This window comes from Anolis sagrei, chromosome 3 (genome assembly GCF_037176765.1).
Source record: "Anolis sagrei isolate rAnoSag1 chromosome 3, rAnoSag1.mat, whole genome shotgun sequence".
Classification (NCBI taxonomy): domain Eukaryota; kingdom Metazoa; phylum Chordata; class Lepidosauria; order Squamata; family Dactyloidae; genus Anolis; species Anolis sagrei.
The window spans coordinates 16,320,938-16,343,586 of record NC_090023.1 but is presented as its reverse complement, the minus strand read 5'-3'; the positions used below and the strand labels follow the sequence as shown (position 1 = coordinate 16,343,586).

At 43.2% G+C, this 22,649-nt stretch overlaps 1 protein-coding gene across 3 annotated transcripts in view; it reads left to right on the top strand.

Annotated features, from left to right (window-relative positions):
* The window catches only part of GRM5 (glutamate metabotropic receptor 5), a 302,516-nt gene that overhangs the window by 4,761 nt on the left and 275,106 nt on the right, over positions 1–22,649 (top strand). The window contains exon 1 of one of the 3 annotated variants that reach the window (XM_067466512.1): positions 12,463–13,056. The exons of 1 other annotated variant lie outside the window; for it this stretch is intronic. The gene's annotated coding sequence lies outside the window, so the exon portion shown is untranslated. Of the gene's footprint in view, positions 1–12,462; positions 13,057–22,649 lie in introns of those variants that run through there. One more of the 3 variants, XM_060771131.2, reaches the window with a different exon arrangement.

The following is a 22,649-nucleotide window of genomic DNA, read 5'->3' as shown; positions in this document are numbered from 1 at the left end:
TAAATGTTGCAATTGTTCACCTTGATTAGCATTTAATGGCCTTGCAGCTTCAAAGCCTGGTTGGTTGCTTCCTGGGGAAATCCTTTGTTGGGCGGTGTTAGCTGGCTCTGATTGATTCTTGTCTGGAATTGCTCTGCTTTTCTGAGTGTTGCTCTTTATTTACTGTCCTGATTTTACAGTACTACTAGCCAGATTTTGTTTATTTTCATAGTTTCCTCCTTTCTGTTGAAATTGTCCACATACTTGTGTATTTCTATGTGTACTTCATTGTGTAGCCTGACATGGTAGTTGTTAGAGGCTCCAGCGTTTTCTGTGTTTTCAAATAATATGTTGTGTCCAGGTTAGTTCATAAGGTGCTCTGCTATGTGCCTTTCATGTTCCTTGATTCAAGTTTGGGCACTGCTGTGTTTGGTGTTCCCTATGTAGACTTGTCCACAGCTGCATGAAATATGATAGATGTGCAAGGATCCCTCTTGTCACAGCCCAGAAAGCTCACAGCAATCCAGTGATTCCGGTCATAAAAGCCTTAGACAACACATCCTATACTCTGTTTAACCATTAATAAAAGAGTTAGAGAGTGAGAAATCCTTTTTTATTTCACATTTAGCAGTGGATTTCTGGCTGATTGTGAGTTTCTACCATTTGGGCCATTCAGGTTCAGGCCCTTGAGGGTCCTGCCAAAGCTGGCAAGCTGGATGAAACAGAAACACACATAAAGCTAGTTCCTCTGTGCAAAGCTGACACTCTGCCATTTGGCAGAAATCAGAAAGAGAGGCTTTAAAGGATGGGAACACCTTTTTTTGGGTGCCCTGATTTTCTGTGTGTATATGTGTTTGAGAAACAGCAAACAAGATTGTGTAACACTTCCATCTCCATTCATTCCTGCTCTCTCTCTCTCTCTCTCTCTCTCTCTCTCTCTCTCTTATTGTCTGTATTCTTGCTGGTAATTGCCATCATGTCAGCTTCAACTTATAAAGAGACCTATGGAAGAGAGATCTCCAAGTCACCCTGTCATCCAGAGCCCTGCTCAAGTCTTTTATACTCACAACTGTATCTTCCTTGACTGAGTGTTTCAACTGCCTGTACTGCTGTTTTTCTCATTTCCTTCTGCCTTTCACTTTACCAAGCATGATCATCATTTCTAATGAGTCATGTCATCTCATGAAATGTTCAAAATATGATAGGCTCAGTAATGGCATTTTGACTAGCAGTGAGAGTTCAGCAGTGGGTTGTTGTAAGTTTTCCAGACTGTATGGCCATGTTCCAGAAGCATTCTCTCCTGACGTTTTGCCCATATCTATTAGCCATCCTCACAGGTTGTGAGGTCTGTTGGAAACTAGGCAACTGAGGTTTATATATCTTAGGAATGTCCAGGGTGGGAGAAAGAACTCTTGTCTGTTGGATGCAAGTGTGAATGTTGCAATTGGCCATCTTAATTAGTTTTGAATGGCCTTTCAGCTTCAAAGCCCAGCTTCTTCCTGCTTCTCTACATTTTTTTATTGCCTCCTTTCTGTTGAAATTGTCCACATGCTTGTGGATTTCAGTGGCTTCTCTGTGTAGTCTGACATGGTGGTTGTTAGAGTGGTTCAGCATTCCTGTGAATTCCAGGCATGAAACAATCAGGGCCAGCTAACACTCCAGAGTGGGTGAAAGAACTCTCGTCTGTTTGAGTTCAGTGGTGGATTGTTCTAGGATCCATTTATTTCTCTTTTTGCAGTCTATGGCATCCATATAATTCTCCACCAGCTTATTGTTATGCGCCTTTACAATCTGAAGATGCCAGCCACAGATGCAGATGAAATGTCAGAATAAAATGCTGTTAGAGCACAGCCATGCAGCCTGGAAACCACACAACACCCCAGTGGTTCTGGTCATGAAAGCATTCGACAATGCTTTTACAATATTTCCAATTTATGACAATCCTGAAGTGATTGGTTTTATTATGAGGTTTTCTTGGCAAGGTTAGTTCAGAATTGAGTTTGCTTTTTGTCCTTTTGTCCTAGTTCAGTATTCAAGCCACAACACCAAGCTGGCTGTTCCTCAGCACCATTTCTCACATGAGCTGTTGGCTTTCTTATCAATCTTTCGTTGCTGTCCAACTTTCACAACCATACACTGACATTAAGAATATTATGTCAAAGAACAATAGTTCCTAATCTTTAGTCCTCCAAGTGTTTCAGACCTCAATAGAGAAGCTGCAGCCAGCTTGACCAGCTCTCTGAAAGTCTGGGAACTGAAGTCCAAATCCCTTGGAGGAGCAAAAGTTGGGAATGACTGTCATCGAAGATTGTGAATTTAGTATTCAATTGTATATCTTTAAACTTGGATATTGGTGCTGGATATTGATACTTCCCTTGGATATGAAATGTGTCAACAATGGCATTTCTTTCAATCTTTGAGGAGGAATGAACCTTGTTTGTAAGAGCTGTTCAGCAGTGGAACTCTCTGCCCCAAGGTGTGGTGGAGGCTCCTTCTTTGGAGACTTTTAAATAGAGGCTGGATGGCCATCTGTTGGGGGTGCTTTGTATTTTTCTGCTTCTTGGCAGGGGATTAGACTGGATGGCCCACAAGGTCTCTTCCAACTCTATAATTCTACGATTCTGTGATTCTGTATTAAGGTTTTGGAAGTTCTGGCTGTTTTATTATTTCAGGGAGGTTGTTGTTAACAAGCAGCGATTAATCAATTATTTTTGTTGCTATTATAAAAATAAACACATGAAGTGAATAATTTATAATATTATACATACTCTATTCTGATTATTTATTTATGCCCCACTTTTCTTTTGGTTTGGGGCCAGAATTAAAACAGAACACAGCTAAGGGCAATCAAAACACTATAACAATTCATACACTATCAGATTAACCAGTAATTGAAAAAGCATTTATGAACGAGTAATCAATCATTCCAAAAAAGCATATTATATTGAATGGAATAGCTGGCCTAGGCTGCTATGGCATCATTGTAGAATCAATATGGTTTGATGCCAGTTTAACTGCCATATTTCAATGCTATGGAGTCCTTGGAGTCATAGTTTGATGAAGCATCAGTAGACTTTGACAGAAAAGACTAAAGATCTTATAAAACTACAACTCCCAGAATTTTGTGGCATGACAGTTAAAGGGATGTCAACCTGCTTTCATTCTGCACCCATAGTGTTGTGATGACTTAGAATCAAACTGAAAAGATGCAAAGGAAACAACAAGAGAGAAGATCAGGAAAATGAGAAAATTCGCCTAGCAACTCTTATGTAATCATTGTATAATGGCCAAGTAGAGTGGCCCCCAAAGACAATTGCATTGTAATGGTGACCCAACTGTGATTTAAGAAAACAGAAAGCTGCCTGACTTTGTGCCATCTCCTTAGTTTGTCTAACCCAATATTTTCAGCTCAGACTTCCAGTAAATCTCCAAGTTTCCAGACCAGATTCATCCTGATCCCTAAAAGTTTCCCAACATATTTTAAAAGACTTCAACTGACATCATGTTTAGATATGATAGGGCAGGGCAAGGGCATGTGCAAATGCAAAACTGTAGGGCCGGCCGGAAGTAACGTAAAGTGTAATCTGCTCTGAGCCCCCTCGGGGAGATAGAGAATATAAATAAGGTTTTGTTTTTGTTTGGGTTTTTTTTTTTTTTTTGTCGTGTCAGGAGCAACCTGAGAAAGTACATCTGTCAGGGGTGATTTGAATGCAATATTCCTGCTTCTTGGCAGGGGGTTGGACTGGATGGCCCATGAGGTCTCTTCCAACTCTTTGATTCTATGATTTTCATGCAGAGATATGGGAGAAGCCTCTCAGAGGGTGGTAAAGCATCAAACATCCGGGCATCCCCTGGGCAACGTCCTTTCAGATGGCCAATTCTCTCACACGAGAAGCGACTTCTGGTGTGAGAGAATTGGTTATCTGCAAGGACGTTGCCCAGGGGATGCCCGGATGTTTGATGCTTTACCACCCTCTGAGAGGCTTCTCCCATATCTCTGCATGAAAATCATAGAATCAAAGAGTTGGAAGAGACCTCATGGGCCATCCAGTCCAACCCCCTGCCAAGAAGCAGGAATATTGCATTCAAATCACCCCTGACAGATGTACTTTCTCAGGTTGCTCCTGACACGACAAAAAAAAAAAAAAAACCAAACAAAAACAAAACCTTATTTATATTCTCTATCTCCCCGAGGGGGCTCAGAGCAGATTACACTTTACGTTACTTCCGGCCGGCCCTACAGTTTTGCATTTGCACATGCCCTTGCCCTGCCCTATCATATCTAAACATGATGTCAGTTGAAGTCTTTTAAAATATGTTTTTACTGTTTTGGCTTTATTGTTTTTAATTATATTTTATTGTTACAGTATATGTTCTAACTGTGTTATTAATTGCGTTATGCTGGGCTGCTCCCCATGTAAGCCACCCCTTCGAGGAGATGGTGGTGGGATATAAGAATAAAGTTATTATATTATTCTATTGGCTGCTACTTCCCGGCAGATATCAGGTGGTGCAATACTGGCTAAGCAGTGTAATTTCTCCAGTGGTATAGGGCACAGACAACCTGTAATAATTAATGAGCTAATGGTGAAAGGACCAAGACAGTGACATCTCTGACCCATCAGCCAGCACGCCCATACCTTAAATCAAGAAATAATTTTCTAAGATCAATAGAGACACTCACAGGAATACCTCAGCAAGCGAGAGTCCAAAAGTGGCAGGCTAAAATGCAGAACCTCAATTCATGGCTAATACCAAATGAGAGACTCCCTCCTGGGCACACAGAAGACGGGGCAACTTGGAAGGTGCTGAACGGACTGTACTCTGGCATCATGAGATGCAGAGCCAACCTTAAGAAATGGGGCCACAAAGTGGAGCCCATGACATGCAAGTGTGGAGAAGAGCCAACCAAAGACCATTTACAACAATGAAACCTGAGCCCTGCCACATGAACAATGGAGGACCTTCTTATAGCAACACCAGAGGCACTCCAAGTGGCCAGCTTCTGATCAAAGGACATTTAATATAATGCCAAGTTTTCAAACTTTGGGGTGGTGGTTGTTTTTTAAAAAATACTATACAACTGTATCCTTGGTTTGCTCCTGATACGATAAATAAATTATATTGTTCTAATTTCATAGATGCCTTATTTTGAAAATGTGTGTGTTTGTGCATCTAGAAAATAGGCGTACAAGATCGTTGGAAGTTAGTAATCAATTCTTTTCAGGGTTTTTTTTTTTACAATAGCCTATGGTTAAATTCAGTGACTTACTTGGACAATATTTTGCTTCTAGCTGAATTGAGAGAAGAGGAATGAAAGAAAAAGAGGGGGAGAGATATGGCACAAGGACAGAGCTTTAAAAATTCAAGGACCTTCCAGCCTTTAGGAATCAAAGACGGAAGGAGATGATTCATGGACTGAAGCCTCTCTGTATTATTCTTAACATTTTAGCTGTTGTTTTGATCCTAGCCGACATGATTTTGTCATGGTGCTCCTTTCCGTATGTTGAGCATGGTTGCTTGACTCAGATGTTTCCATTTTGATGAATGTTAGCTCTTCTGGATGCCTTTTGCTTAAGCATGAAATACTGTTTTGGTAATAAACCATGAAAACAACATTGTTACATTTTGGACTTTTGCACTTCCTCCGTAAGCGGCGTTCTGTGGCATACTGATGTCTTTATTTATTTGCTTGTTTAATTTATATCTCACCTTTCTGCTGGTCTGGGACTCAAAGTAGATTTTAGTGACATTCGGCCCTCCACATTTGCGAGTTTAACTTCTGAAGGTCTGATTATTTGTAATATGTTATCACAAGGAATTTCTAAGTCTTCCAGCACAATGCTATCATCGTTTGATAGATGTTGACTGCAGAATGACACTGGAGGATGTAAGGTAAAGGTAAAGGTAGTCCCCTGACATTAAGTCTAGTCATGTCTGACTCTGGGGTGTGGTGCTCATCTCCATTTCTAAGCCAAAGAGCCAGCGTTGTCCGTAGGCACCTCCAAGGTCATGTGGCCGGCATGACTGCATGGAGCGCTGTTACCTTCCCGCTGGAGTGGTACCTATTGATCTACTCACATTTGCATGTTTTCGAACTGCTAGGTTGGCAGAAGCTAGGGCTGACAGCGGAAGCTCACGCCGCTCCCTGGAATCGAACCTGCAACCTTTCGATCAACAAGCTCAGCAGCTCAGTGCTTTAACCCACTGCGCCACTGGGGGCTCCCCTGGAGGATTTAGAGATCCGTAAAGAGGTGTGTTCCCAGATTTTTTAAAAAGTACTTTGAAATTACAATTTTTTACATTATCATAGGAGTTCTGAACCCCTAGGACCCATGAAAGTGAAGGGCCGCCTGTATAGTTGCAGTGATATATAATGCAAAATAATCAAACTTAAACCATTATAAACACATAGAATCATAGAACCATAGAGTTGGAAGAGACCTTGTGGGCCATCCAACCTAATCCCCTGCCAAGGAGCAGGAAAATCACATTCAAAACATCCCCAACAGATGGCCACCCAGCCATCCTTCCAAAGAATGAGCCTGTGGCAGAGAGTTCCGCTGCTGAACAGCTCTCACATTTAGAAAGTTTTTTCCTAATGTTCAAGTGGAATCTCCTTTCCTGTTGTTTGAAGCCATTGTTCCGCATCTTAGTCTCCAGGGCAGTAGAAAACAAGCTTGCTCATTCTTCCCTATGACTTCCCCTCACATATTTATACATGGCCCTCATCATGTCTCCTCTCAGTCTTCTCTTCTTCAGGCTAAACATGCCCAGCTCTTTAAGCCGCTCCTCATACGGCATGTTCTCCAGACCCTTGATCCTTTGAGTCACCCTCCTCTGGACACCTGCCAGCTTGTCAATATCTCTCTTCAATTGTGGTGCCCAGAACTGGACACAGTATTCCAGGTGTGCTCTAGCCAAGGCAGAATAGAGTAGGGTAGCATGACTTCCCTGGATCTAGACACTATACTCCTATTGATGCAGGCCAAAATCCCATTGGCTTTTTTTGCTGCTGCGTCACATTTTTGGCTCATGTTTAACTTGTTGTTCATGAGGACTCCAAGATGTTTTTCCTAAATCCCTTTCACATGTATTGTTTTAAAGCAAGGTATCACCCATCCCATATGGATGCATTTCATTTTCATTGCCTAAGTGTAGTACTGTACATTTCTTCCTGTTGGAATTAATTTTGTTAGTTTTGGCCCTGCTCTCTAATCTGTTAAAGTCATTTTGAATGATGATCCTTCCCTCTGGTGTATTAGCTACTCCTCCTAATTTTGTGTCATCTGCAAATTTGATAAGCAATGTTTCCTGAACATCACAGCTTGATCTGAGTTCAAAGAGGTTTGTAGGTGCATAATCTTGCTGTTTTTGGTGAGGGAATGGCCAAGATTTGCTGTATGATTCCTTTGATCGGATTCGTCATCTTCAGCTACCCCAGAGGTAAACAAGGTTTGACAACAGATCGGTATAAAGCTGGAAGGAGAAGGTTTATGCGTCTCCTCCCCCTCCCACAAGCAGAATGAGGATCAAGAAGCTTTCTACCTGATGCATGTCATCTCTAAAATTAAAATTGAAGCAGGGTTGATTTGGATGTTTAGGCAGAGGGAGGCAACTGCCTCAGGTGGCACATACGAGCAGTCAGAAACACAAACCCTTGACTGTTCCTTTTGCTTTTTCAGCCATTCCCTCCTTTTATTTACTTTTATTTTATTTTTGAGGGTGGAGAGGTGTCTCTAAAGACAAATTAATCAATTGCATTGAGAATCCACTCAGAAAGTATGCACTACAGCCTATTTCCAGGAGCAGCTAAAAAAGCCAATGGGGTTTTGGGCTGCATCAAAAGGAGAATAGTGCCTGCCTAGATCAAGGGAAGTAATGGTGTCTCTCTATTCGACTTTGATCAGACCTCACCTGGAACATTGTCCAGTTCTGGGCACCGCAAATCAAGAGGGATATCGACAAGCTGGAAGGTGTCCGGAGGAGGGCAACTAAAATGATCAAAGGTCTGGAGACCATGCCCTAGGAGGAATGGCTTACAGAGCTGGGGATGTTTAGCCTGCAAAAGAGCAGTTTGAGAGGAGATATGATCACCATGTTTAAATATTTGAAAGGGTGTCACAAGAAAGAAGGAGCAGGTTTGTTTTCTGCTGCCCTGGAGTTCAAATGACAGGAAAGGAAATTCCACTTGAAGCTTAGGAAGAGCTTCCTGACTGAATCATAGAATCATAGAATCAAAGAGTTGGAAGAGATCTCACGGGACATCCAGTCTAACCCCCTGCCAAGAAGCAGGAATATTGCATTCAAATCACCCCTGACAGATGGCCATCCAGCCTCTGTTTAAAAGCTTCCAAAGAAGGAGCCTCCACCACACTCCGGGGCAGAGAGTTCCACTGCTGAACGACTCTCACTGTCAGGAAGTTCTTCCTCATGTTCAGATGGAATCTTCTTTGTTGTAGTTTGAAGCCATTGTTCCTTGTCCTAATCTCCATGGAAGCAGTAAACAAGCTTGCTCCCTCCTCCTTGTGGCTTCCTCTCACATATTTATACATGGCTATCATATCTCCTCTCAGCCTTCTCTTCTTCAGGCTAAACATGCCCGGCTCCTTTAGCCACTCCTCATAGGGCTTGTTCTCCAGACCCTTGATTATTTTAGTTGCCCTCCTCTGGACACATTCAGAGCTGTTCTACAGTGGACCTCACTGCCTCGGAGTGTGGTGGAGGCTCCTTCTTTGGCTTTTAAACATAGGCTGCATCTGTTAGGGGGTAATTTGATTATGGTTTTCCTCTATGGCAGAAGGGGGTTGGACTGGATTTTTTGTGTATGTCAGGAACAACTTGAGAAATTGCAAGTCACTTCTGGTGTGAGAGAATTGGCTATCTGCAAGGATGTTGCCCAGGGGATGCCCAGATGTTTGATGCTTTACCACCCTCTGAGAGGCTTCTCCCATATCTCTGCATGGGAAACTAGAGCTGAGACGGGAGCGCACCCTTCTCCCTAGATTAGAACCTCCAACCTGTCAGTCAGCAATATTGCAAGTACAAGGGTTCACCCATTGCACCACTGGGGGCTCCAGTTGCTTCTAATTAACACATTTGATTGTATTTAGATTCAGAAACTATGTTTAGCTGGGATGTTTTAGAACAGTGTTTCTCAACCTGTGGATCCCCAGGTGTTTTGGCCTACAACTCTCAGAAATCCCAGCCAGTTTACCAGCTGTTAGGATTTCTGGGAGTTGAAGGCCAAAACATCTGGGGACCCACAGGTTGAGAACCACTGTTTGAGAACAAAGACCCTACAAGTGGTATAAATTTATTTATGTTAGAATTCCTGTGACAACAGCATTATCAGAAATTCTAGCAACATAGCCAGAATGCTATGGAATTGGCAGTGTTTGCAGTGATTATGGTCCTTATTGCCTTGAAGTGGTAAACCAACATAGAAGCAGGACACACAGCACCATGTGCAACCCATTGCCAGTCCGTTATCTCTCCACAAAAAAGCATCCCCCTTGATCGTGCCATAGTGCTGCAGCCTACCTTTGCCAGCATGCCGGTAACATCAAAGGGTGGGCTTGTCCTCCTTTCCCCCTCACTGGAAAAGAAAATGTATCTTTCTGCTAGCCATCCCCTGCCACGTGTTGCCATGGACCAGTCTGTGTATATGTGTTGTGTGTGTATATGTCTGTATATATATTTGTGTATATGTGTATATGTGTGGTTTTGTGCATGTGTTGTAATGTCTTTTTTTTTTTGCTTTTAAAGTCTCTTCCGCTGTGTTTTTCAGTGTTTTCATGAGTGATGGTCACTCGTTGGTCTGTTAGGGGTGAAGTGTCCAAATCTGGTGTCAATTCGTCCAGTGGTTTTTGAGTTATGTTAATCCCACAAATGAACATTACATTTTTATTTATATAGGTTTATTTTTATTTCCACTTTTTGGATTTGCGAAATTTCTTTACAGCTCAAGCAAAGAAGCAGCAGCACAGTAGGCTTACATCACTTGCTTGGAAATATAGTCACAGGATCCTCCTATCACTGAAAAAAAATCTCAGATGTGGTGGAGGATGCCTTTGAATGGCTCCTGTTCAACCAGGACTCTCAATAGTTTTGTTTTGTTTTGTTGGGATGATGGATACTATTTTGCTCTTTGCTTCAATCACCAAAGCCTCTTGGAGAGCCATGAGATGACAGAAAGCTCTGTTTGTGCTCAAGACTTCATCTTCTTTCTGGGCACTGTGCATGTAAATGCAGATCCTTTTGTTCAAAAAAGATGATTTAGTGGGTGCCGTGTCGTGTAGCAGCTGACACTTCAAGCTGCCACATCCTCAGTTCAAATCTCACTGCAGCAACATCTCAGTAGACGGGCAGGTGAAGCTTTTGTCTCTTAGCACCCGCCTACAAGGGAGGAATAATGATATCAGTTCCCCTTATGGAGATGATGTGAAGATGACGGAGGTCATGTCTGGCATGCTTAACAAACTACATGCCAAGGGATGCTCTTCTTTATTGCAAAGAGCTCCACCGGCCATGCCAGTCAAATGGATAATGAGTATTTCAGTACGAAAAGCAACTTTCCCAATGTATTATTTATCTATTTGCGGTATTTATATACCACCCTTCTCAACCACAAAGGGGACTCAGGGTGGTTCACAGTGTTGGCAACAATTCAATGCCATCGATAAAAAATACAGTATAAAACATCAAAATTGAGCTTCCCTTGATAAAACATTAAACATTATTAAACACAGCACATAAATGTTGTGCTCACCATAGTCTTAGAAACAAAGATATCTGCTTGCACTAGCCATTTAAAACTCAGTGTTGTTTATTCCAGCTGGCAGAAGCTCTCTGGGATCACCTGTCAGAGATATATGTTACAAGTGGAGAGAAACTATTAACTGGAGATGCCCAGGATTGAACTTGAGATGATAGATTTTTAAAACAGGTGGTGTTCTACTTGTGTTGTTATTGTTGTGTGCCTTCAAGTCATTTCTAAGCTTTGAGACCTTAAGGCATAGGGTTTTCTTGGCAAGATTTTTCAGAAATGTCTTGGTCTTTCCTCCCTCTGAGACTGAGAGTGCATGTTTGTTTGTTTGTTTGTTTATAGTACTTATATTTTGTCCTTCTCACCCCAAAAGTGGACTCAGGGTGGATCACAAAACACATATACGCCAAACATTCAATGCCAATTATACAATGACAAGACAGACAACAGATAGAGGTATATATATACTATAGGGATTTTCTCATCATTTGGCATCTTTGGAGAGTGTGCTCGATTCCGGCCACAGGGGAGTGCTGCTGCTCCATCTCCTTGCCAAAGAGCTTTCTTTGTTTGTAAAGGCTGTGTCTAAAAATCTCCTTACTAAATGTGATTCGTATTCATCTACTCACATTGCTGTTTTAGATTCATTAGGAAGGCAGGGAGCTGGGCTGAAGGTCAAGAGCTCACAGTTTTGAACAGTCAACCTTTCAGTTGGTAAGTTTTACTGCAGCTGCAGCTGGTGGAAGAGGCTTTGTGGGTCACCCAGTCCAACCCCCTGCCATGAAGCAGGAAAACTGCATTCAAAGCACCCCCAACAGATGGCCATGCAGCTTCTGTTAAAAAGCCTCCAAAGAAGGAGCCTCCACCACACTCTGGGGCAGAGAGTTCCACTGGTGAACAACTTTCACAGTCAGGAAGTTCTTCCTAATGTTCAGATGGAATCTCTTTTCTTGTAGTTTGAAGCCATTGTTCCTTTGCGTCCTAGTCTCCAGGGCAGCAGAAAACAAGCTTGAACATGAGGAAGAACTTCTTGACTGTGAGAGCCATTCAGCAGTGGAACTCTCTGCCCCGGAGTGTGATAGAGGCTCCTTCTTTGGAAGCTTTTAAACAGAGGCTGGATGGCCATCTGTCAGGGGTGATTTAAATGCAATATTCCTGCTTCTTGGCAGGGGGTTGGACTGGATGGCCCATGAGGTCTCTTCCAACTCTTTGATTCTATGATTCTATTAGCTTGCTCCCTCCTCCCTATGACTTCCTCTCGCATATTTATACAAGGCCATCATGTCTCCTCTCAGCCTTCTCTTCCTCAGGCTAAACATGCCCAGCTTTTTAAGCCGCTCCTCATAGGGCTTGTTCTCCAGACCCTTGATCATTTGAGTCGCCCTCCTCTGGACACATTCAAGCTTGTCAATATCTCTCTTCAATATTCGAATCTGGGGAGAGCATGGATGAGCTCCCTCTGTTAGCTTGAGCACCCCATGGGGGGACATGAGAGAAGCCTCCCACAGGGATGGTAAAACATCAAAACATCCAGGCACCCCCTGGGCAACGTCCTTGCAGATGGCCAATTATCTCACACCAGAAGCGACTTGCAGATTCTCAAAAAACAAAACAAAAAACACCTTCTATTAACCATAAATAAAGCCAGTGGACAGGGATCTTGGTGGCGACAAAATCCCGAATTATCCTCACAGAGAGGGAGAGAGAAAGGTGGGGGTGAAGGGAGAGAAAGAGAGAAAGGAAAGCAGAGCTGGGAAGGAGAGGATTTTCGGGGGTCGCACCAGAGATAGGCGGCATTGGAGAGGCTGCCTGGCTCCATCACCCAGAGGAAGAAGAAGAAGAGAAGAGAAGGAATAAAGGAGGAGAAGAGAGAAAAGAAAGGGTTAGGGAAAGAGCCCAGCCACCAGAGCCAATGCATGTGCCATAGCAAGGGAAGGCAAAGGAAGAGAAGGGGGGGAGGTACCCGAAAAGGAGGCGGAGGAGGGCGCTTGCTTGCCTGCTTGCCTCCTTTGCCTCCTTCCTTCCCCAATTCCTTCCTACCCTCCAAGCAAGGGAGAAAGGAACCAAATCGCTGAAGGGAGAGCAAGCAAGAAGGACTCGTGGTCTTGGTGCCAACCTGCCCGCCTCGTGTTTGCAAGGCTTCTCTGCCTCTCTCGGCACTGAAGGAATTCCGCAGCCAGACGAGCCTCCTTTGCCATCCTTCCTTCCTTCCTCCCGACGGTCCGACGCGCCAGGGAAGGGGAGAAAGGAGAAAGGAGGACTGACTGAAGAAAGGAGGAGGCTGTGCACAGATCCTGGAATGGGATAAGGTAAGGAAGGAAGGCGGGCTGCTCGCTCAGGGTGTGCAAATGGTGTGTGTTGTCGATTGAGGTTGATGGAGGCTCTCCCTCTCTTCCTCTCCCTGGAAGGCTGCAGCCGGGGAGGAGAGGAGAAAGACCTCGCTCTCCGTTTCCTATAGGTTTCCCATAGAGAAACAGACCAGGGAGGGACATTGGGTTTTTTTAAGGGTGGCAAAACATCCCTCCGAAGTGACCTTTGGGGCTCAGGGCAAGGCTGGCTGGCGGACTTGGGCACCTTGGCATAGTTGGGATTCCAGGGCGCAGGGAAGAAGGTACCTTCCCAGGTCGAGGAAGAGAGAGGGGGGCTTAATGTTGAGGATAGTGGTGATGATGGCGATGTGAATGTGGTGAACGTGATGGTGAGGGATGAATGGGCTTCCCTTCGCAACCCCTGTGACCTTGGGGAGGGGGCGTAGCGCGGTTTGCATCCTCTACCTGGAGAGGGAGATGCAGGGGGTCCCTAAACTCTAAAACCAGGGCAGTAAATTAAAGAGCAACACTCAAAAAACAGGAATTCCAGACAAGAATCAACCCGGGCTAGCTATTATTATTATTAGTCGTGTCAGGAGCGACTTGAGAAACTGCAAGTCGCTTCTGGTGTGAGAGAATTGGCCACCTGCAAGGACGTTGCCCAGGAGACGCCCGGATGATTTGATGTTTTTATCATCCTTGTGGGAGGCTTCTCTCATGTCCCCGCATGAGGAGCTGGAGCTGATAGAGGGAGCTCATCCGCCTCTCCCCAGATTCGAACCTGCGACCCAGGCCCGTAGCCAGGATTTTGTTTCGGGGGGGGCTAAAAAATTTTCAGGGGGGGGTTCGGGGGGGGGGCTGAGTTTCGGGGGGGGGGCTGAGTCTGAGTGAAAGAGGGTCTAGCCTAGCAAACCTTTTGTATCATTACCCCAATACCCCCATGCATATGGGATATATTGAGAATGGTGATCAAATCATGATATTAATAAACATAACAGTTTAAAAATGCACCAGTAAGGCCTTTTCGCGAACCACCATGAGAATTTCGGGGGGGGCTGAAGCCCCCCGAGCCCCCCCCCTGGCTACATGCCTGCTGCGACCTGTCGGTCTTCAGTCCTGCTGGCACAGGGCTTTAACCCACTGCGCCACCAGGGGCTCCTAACACTTCCCAACAAATGATTCCCCCGGGCAGCAACTAGCCAGGCTTTGAAGCTGCAAGGCCATAAATGCTAATATAGGTGGCCAATTGCCACATTCACACCTGCCTCAAGCAGACAAGAGTTCTTTCTCCCATCCTGGACATTCCACAGATATATAAGCCTAACTTGCCTAGTTTCCAACAGAACCCTCAACCTCTGAGAATGCCTGCCATAGATGTGGGCAAAATGTCAGGAGAAAATGCTACAGGGACATGGCCATACAGCCTGGGAAACTCACAGCAACCTGGTCCCTAAACCTTTATATGGGCATATAGAAGACTGTATAATGAGTAAATGGGTAAACAGAAGGTCCATAAGGATCTATAATGTATTTAGTGTATGGACATACAAAGGACCTATAACCCTGTAAACTGTATGTAGGAGTATATAGGCATTTAAAGGGTCTATAAGAGTGTATAATAAGGCAAACAGCCATGCCAAGCACAAGCTTAGATTGTTCTCCAGCACACACAGGCGCACACTAGTTGTCATGGATTCCCAAACGCCCCCTTTCCACCCCTTGGAGATGCCAGCCTCCGTTCTTTGCCTGGGCTCACCCCATTCAGGCTGTTCAGCACCATGGACAGCACCCAATACAAAGGGAAGCTGTCAGGAGTAGGAGAGCTCCTGCAAGGAAAGGGACAAAGTTAGGCGAGCAGGAAGCAGAGGGAGAATGGACTGTGGGTTAGTTGTTTAGCTCATGTGTTTTTTGTGCTGGTTTTAACTGAGAGGAGTAATCAGTCACATCTCATTGGGGAGATCAGTTGAAATTCTCATGCCTTTTCTCTTGAGGTGGAAAGAGATGACATAGATGGGACCTTAGACTGGTAGGGCTGCTGGGTTTGAGTAAGGTTTTGTGGTTCTTTCTGCTCTTTCGCTATCCTGTTGTTGCATCTATCAGCCCAGCTCTTTGTAACCCATGCCAACTGCTTCACAAGTGGGTTGTTGTAGGTTTCTCAGGCTGTATGGCCATGTTCTAGAAGCATTCTCTCCTGACGTTTTGCCTGCATCTATGGTAGGCATCCTCAGAGGTTGTGAGATCTCTTGGAAACTAGGTAAATGGGGTTTATGTATCTGTGGTAGGTCCAGGGTGGGAGAAAGAACTCTTGTCTGTTGGAGCTAGGTGTGAATGTTTCAATTGGCCACCTTGATTAGCATTTGATGGCCTGACACTGACACTTGATTATTACAGATTCTGATTGGTGCAAAGCAAAGTTTATTGATTAGTCCATTGACCGGATCAACATTAAAAACAAAAACAGAAACGTGCACAAATAGACAATAATCACTATCCTAAGACTTCCATAATAGTAAACTAACATACATACATTCAAACTTGATTAAGTTAAAAGATAATTAAAAATATCATCATTAAAATGCCAAGGTAAAATTTTGAAATGCAGGATTTTGATTGGTCTTTCTTTAAGGATGGAAATCTGGGGATATTTGCATGTCACAACTGAGATGCAGATGTTCCCAGCTTTCCATCCTTAAAGAAAGACTAACCATAACCCCCCAATAATCAAAGCGTATGCTAAGGATTTAGAGAAGACAACAAAATCATCCTGTTGCGCATGCAGACTGGTGGGTAAAGAATGGGGAAGGGAGACTTTCTACTTGTGTGCCGCATGCTTACAGGTGAATTCACAATTCCAAATCCACATCTTCAAAATCAGAAAGCGTGGTTATTATTTGATGTTAGATAACAAGGATTTTTCAGACATAACTTCCTACCCCACCTCATGTGTTTGGATTGGATTTTGGATTCTTCATTGAGACGCTCTGCTTTTTCCATTTTTTTGTGCAGTTGCATAACTTTGCACCGCATATTTTGTGGAGAGCATAACCCATGACACCATGGAGGTAGTGCACAACTCTTTGAGATTTTATCAACAGATGGAAATCTAGATCAGCAGGAACATCTTGTCCATCGATGCAATGACCACAAACTCTCATAGGAGTATATGCTTTAACTGCTGTGCCAAGACTACTGCACCATGCACCTCCAGGTGGTTGCAAACCTAGCTCTCACTAGTCACTGCAGATAAACTTATTCATGCAAACCATCAACAGTGGGTTGTAGCAATAATACAATTTAGGGCACTGCAATTATTCTGTAATGAAAGCAGGGGTGACCTTGGGTTAAATATTGGGGAAAAAACATCACTGAACCCTGAAGCAGGAATATATCAAAAGTGTTTATTTCCAGAGCCGAGGAGTGCCAACACTGCTGTCTGCCAAAATAATGATTGGCAGTGATTGATCTCATAGCAGGAATCATAGAATTGTGGAACTGGAATGGACTGCAAGGGTCATTTTGCCCAATGCTCTGCCATACAGAAATTCACAGCTAAATTGTTCTTAACAGATGACGAACCAAAATCTCTTTCTAGAACCCCAAAGAATGAGAGTCTACTACTTTCTGGAGTAATCTGTTCCACTGCCAAACAACTTCCCATAGAATCATAGAGTTAGAAGAAACCTTGTGGGCCATCCAGTCCAACCCCTTGCCAAGAAGCAGAAAAATCACATTCAATTTTTGCATTGAAATTCAATTCAATTACAATTGGGAAATCTTTCATGATAAGTAAAGGTTAAGGTTTCCCCGGACATTAAGTCTAGTTGTGTCCGACTCTGGGGGGTGGTACTCATCTCCATTTTTAAGCTGAAGAGCCAGCGTTGTCCGTAGACACCTCCAAGGTCATGACTGCATGGAGCTCCATTACCTTCCTTCCAGAACGCTACCTATTGATCTACTTACATTTGTATGTTTTTGAACTGCTAGATTGGCAGAAGCTGGAGCTAACTGCAGCTCACCCCTATTCCCCGGATTTGAACCTTTGACTTTTTGGTTAGCAAGTTCAGCAGATCAGCAGTTTAACCTGCTGCACCACCGGGAACTCCATGTCTTTCATGATGTTTAGGTGCAATCTTTTCCCTGTAATTTGGACCTGCTAGTTTGTGTCCTAGTCTCTGAAGCACATAAAACAAACTTGATCCCTCATCTGCATAATATTCTTTGGGATATTTCAAGATGGATATCATATCACCTTTCTTATCCATGATCAACTGACCATTCCTCTTGGGATTTCATATCAAGACCTTTTACATCATGGTTGCCCTCCTCTGGACATACATGGGACCACAGAAGATGTGGTCTTCATTGAGTTTCCTCATCTACGCAGTATACGATCAATGCTATTTGATTGCTTGTTCACTGTCAAACTGTGGTGCTACATGCATTGTGTCATTCCCAGCCCCAAAACATTGATAGCCTTTAATCATAGTATCCAAAAACTTCTTCCTACACATATCAATGGACTATTGACAAATAAAGACTGACACCAAATTTAAGCCCAATTTCTCTACGCTTTGAGGTTCACCACTTACTAGATCACCTTGGTTCCCAAAGTTTAAAAAGTGGTATTGAGTCGCAACCACAATTTATCTGTCATCTGCTCTTTTTGCCTTTCTCATGTTGAGATCAATGCTGTAAGCTACTTGATGTTATCCTGACAATCACAATGGAAATCCTTTTGGAAAAGTATCTAAATAAAAGCTTCCCAGTGAAACAGTTCTTCTCAATCAGGGATATATGAATAAAAGTGATGTCTAAAAAGACCAAGCAGGGGTTGGGTGGTTACATTTCTATTTATCTTGATTGACTCAAGTATTGACTTTGGTCTCCTGAGCAGGCATTGCATCCTCTTGCTGGCATTATTATTTTTAATGTATCCTTTGGTACTCTTTCACCTCCCTATTCCGTAAGAATCTCTGCAGTCCCACTGTTTGTGGAGACAAATATTTGTGAGGAGAGACTACCGAACATTCATGGACGATACTCTTTTTAAAAATGGAAATATGCAGGCTAAGGGAAGAAATCCTACAGACAATCTAGCCATACCAGTTCCCTTAGCCATAGCTTTTCATAGCAGCTTGCACCCTCCACAGCTGAGTCCGGCTAACGGGCAGCTACAAAACATTGGTGTCTGGGTTCTAGATGATTGAAGTAGGGCTCATCCTACTGTTAGGAAGGGTTCAGTACCTACGACACATAAAAGGTTTGGGTTTAATAGAACCATAGCAAAATAATAATTGTTTACATTGTTGTTGTTGTTGTTGTGTTGTTGTTGTTGTTGTTGTTGTTGTTGTTGTAATTTCATAGCCAGGGATGGTTTTTTTTTACTGATTTATTACAATGATTCAGCTCAGGCATGGGCAAATTTTCTAACTTGGGGGCCACATGGCAGGCCGGAGTAGGGTGGGCAGGGTGGGCAAGCCGGGAGGGAAGATGTTCTCCCCAAGTCCCCTCCCTGCCCTTTCCTACCCGTCCTCTTCTCTTTCAGAGGCAGAAAGTGAAGGAAAGAGAGGAACCGTTTGAATCCCAAAAGGGTTAGCCTTCCTCAGGATGAAATGGTGGACAGGAGAGAAAAAGTGTATCCATTAGACTCTCATATTGCCTACTCCTGATATATAATCCTAGAATCCTAGAGCTGGAAGAGACCCCAAGAAGCCATCCAGTCCAACCCCTGCCATGCAAGAAGGCACAATCAATGCACTTTTGATATACAGCCTCTGCGGAAAAGCCTCCAGAGAAGCAGACTCCACAACACTCCGAGGCATCCTATGCCACTCTCCAACAGCTCTTACTGTCAGGAAGTTCTTCCAAATCTTTTCAGTTGAATCTCTTTCCCTGCCATTTGAAACCCTTGCTCCTTTGTGCCCTGGTCTCCAGAACAGCAGAAAGTCAGTTTTCCCCTTCTCCTCCTCAATGGGACACCATTTTATATCTTGAAACATGGTTCTCATGTTCCCTGTCTACCTTCTCTTCTCCCAGCCAAGCATCCCCCAGAAGGAAATGAGGAAGTAAAAAGAGAAGAAAGGAAGAAAGAAAGGGATGAAGAAAAGGAAGGAAGGGTGGCAGAGTGGAAGGGAATGGAGAGGAAAGGGGAGGGAGGAAGGAAAGAGAGAAGGAAGGAAAGACAAAAGGGAAGGAAGGAAGGATGGACAAAAGGAGAAAGACAGAAAGGGAAGGAGGGAGGAAAGAGGGAAAGAAGGATGGATGAAATGGTATATGGGAAGGAAGGAGGGAGGGAGAAAGGGGGAGGGAAAGAGGAAGGAAAGAGAGAAGAAAGGAAGGATAAGATGGTGTGAGAGAGGAGAGCCTGAAAAAAAAAGCCCAAGGGTCTGCATCTAGCCCCTGGGCCTGGGTTTGCCTTTACCTAACTTAGCTGATGGAGAAGCCAGTGGAGCTTTGAGCGCTTGCATGATGTATTTTTGTTCATTGCTCTTTTGTGGATTTTTGATATGGTTGTATTGGCTGACTTTCACTTGAGGTGCTGGTATCATTTATTGATGCAACCTTGGATGGCAAAACACTTTGCCCCATCCCAGGTTTAAAATGTTTTTTCTTCAATGTCTATACTTTTTTCTTCAATGTTTTCATGGAAGAGCTAGTGATCACCAACCATCAATGCCTATTTCTGGAACATAATCTAGCCCAATGGAAAAGTTATCTACTCAACACAAGCATTCTCATCGCAGCATTGCTGCTCTTGCTTTTTTTTTTTAAAGCAAAATGGTTATGCAGAAAAATGCTACATGTCTTTTTTTATGATTGATGTGACATTTCCCAAATGACCTTTTATATAATTGTCTTACAATTTAGTCGAACATAAAAATACATTCTGGACTAGAATGAATGTGGTTGGGTTTTTTTAAGCCACATAATAATGCCTAAGTAGGAATGATCTTGAACTTTTATAATGGTTGTAGCAGACAGTTTTACACTATGATATTTATCAGCTTTGAATGTAAGGATGGAGATAAAACAGCAAACACAGACAGCAATGCCTTAGCAGTATGAGAAATAGCAAGATACAGGCATAGTTTCTAGCATGAGTTAACCATTTACATTTGGACATTCACAGCTCCTGATAAATAATCTGATGGTTGCTTCACCAGCTTTATTTTCCTTTATTAATTTGCCAGTGGAAGTATCATAGTTTATATCCCCTCCATTCCTTTTCAGTATTCTCAAATGGCTGGTCATTAAAAAGGTCTAAACTAGAGCCTGTTAAAGTGTGCATTTGGTGCTTAGCGGCTGAAGGATTTTAGGGCATCAAATCCCTGATCGGACTGGCAAGAGTGATAAACTACATTCGTAGGTCAACCGAAAATGCTTCTCTTCTGCGATGTGTTTGTGTGTATGCATATGCATGTGCATAGTGGAAGTTATATTTTAAGGGTTTGCAAGCCTTTGTTTCCTGAATGGGACCCTTGTATCTAATCTCGTATGGTAATGTAATGTCGAAGGCTTTCATAGCCAGAATCACTGGTTGTTGTGAGCTTTCCAGACTGTATGGCCATGTTCCAGATGTATTCTTTCCTGATGTTTTGTCTGCATCCATGGCAGGCATCCTCAGAGGTTGTGAGGTCCTCACAACCTCTGAGGATGCCTGCCATAGATGCAGGTGAAACGTCAGGAGAGAATACTTCTGAAACAGGGTCATACAGCCCAGAAAACTCACAACAACCTAGTATGGTAAACTTTAACTGTTGATTTTTTGTTGTCTATTCATATGTTTTGTTTTGCACTTGTTGTATTTTACATGTCACACCTTGAGTGTTTTGTGAGCTGCTCCAAGTCCATCTGGGAGATGATGGTAGGATATAAATAAAAGATGACGATGATGATGATCTGTCAGCCCTGGGCTTTTAGAGTAGACTTTTGCTTAATGCTACCTGGAGATTCCTGATATTCCCTGGTCATCTTTTGTCCTAATATGTACCAGACTAGACCCTGCATTGCTTTTGAAATTGGATTCGATCTACTGCATTCAAGGTGGTTAGCCACTTCATGTAGCCTTCCCTTTAACGCTCACAGGGCTGACAACGGGAAACGGGAAAAAGGAGGTACATCCTCACAATGAAACAATGAGATTTCTTCCAACTCTATTATTCTATGATTCAGGAATCATTGAATGATAGAGCCACAGAGTTGGAAGAGACCTTGTGGGCCATCAAGTCCAATCCCCTGCCAAGACACACATTGGTACAATGTGTGTCTTGGTACAATGTGTTATTTGTTTGTGGCATTATTACGGTTTAATATGTTTAACAGTTTTAAATGGGATTTATATGCTTATTGTTTCTAGTGATTTTATGTTATGTTTTGTATGGTTATTGTATAATGAGGCACTGAATTTTTGTCTAGATGTATGATGTATGCCGCTCTGAGTCCCCTGAGGGGTGAGAAGAGCAGGATAGAAATGAAGTAAATAAATAAATAAATAAGAGGCAGGAAAATCACATTCAAAGCAGCCCTGACAGATGGCCATCCAGCCTCTGCTTAAAAGCCCCCAAAGAAGGAGCCTCCACTACACTCCAGGGCAGAGAGTTCCACTGCTGAACAACTCTTACAGTTACAAAGTTCTTCCTAATGCTCAGGTGGAATCTTCATTCCTGCAATTTGAAGCTTTTGTTTTGTGTCCTAGTCTCCAGGGCAGCAGAAAACAAGCCTGCTCCCTCTTCCCTATGATTTTCCCTCATATATTTATATATGGCTATCATGTCTTCTCTTAGCCTTATCTTCTGCAAGCTAAACCTGCCGAACTCTTTAAGCTGCTCCTCATTGGACTTGTTCTCCAGGACATAGTTGCTTTATCATGTAGACACTATTTCCTTGCATCTTATGAATGCCATTTTAAAAAATGAATCCCAGACAGGAGGACATACTATTTACTTGTTTGTCTGTCTGGTTACAACATAGTTTGCTTTTTCTCTGATGTATTCAGATTAGCTCTATCTGTCATGATGAGTGTGGAGGATGGGAGGTGGGAGTGTCTGTTTTTTGAAGGAAGGAAGGAAGGAAGGAAGGAAGGAAGGAAGGAAGGAAGGAAGGAAGGGAGAGAGAAAGGAAGGAAGGAAGGAATATACAGCCAGAAGAAGCTGGTAAATTTATCTCAGGTTTTCCGGTAGTTACTTGGGCCTTATTATGGGAGAGAACAACTTTGCCTTGTGATTGACTCTTGCCAACATCTACAGAGAAAAATTCCCATTTCTGCAGGCATCCTTTCTTTTATTCCTCGGCAATCTAGGATATTCTTGGCCTCTGTGTATGAAGTATAAAGATCAGATGTAAATATTGAAGATTGTTCTTGCTAGCTGATCCTCTCTATTTTGAGAGAACTCCACCAGATATATAGAACCAGGTCAGGTTGGCTAAAAAAAATCTATTAGGCTGGTGTAATAATTCATTGCTAGCCAAACATATGCTATTCAAGTGTAGAACCGACAGTAGATTAAAACAGCCCTTTCCAGCTTAGTACTCTTTTAATGTGTTGGATAACAACAAAATAAACTCCCAATGCACTATGGATGCCGGCCAGCTGA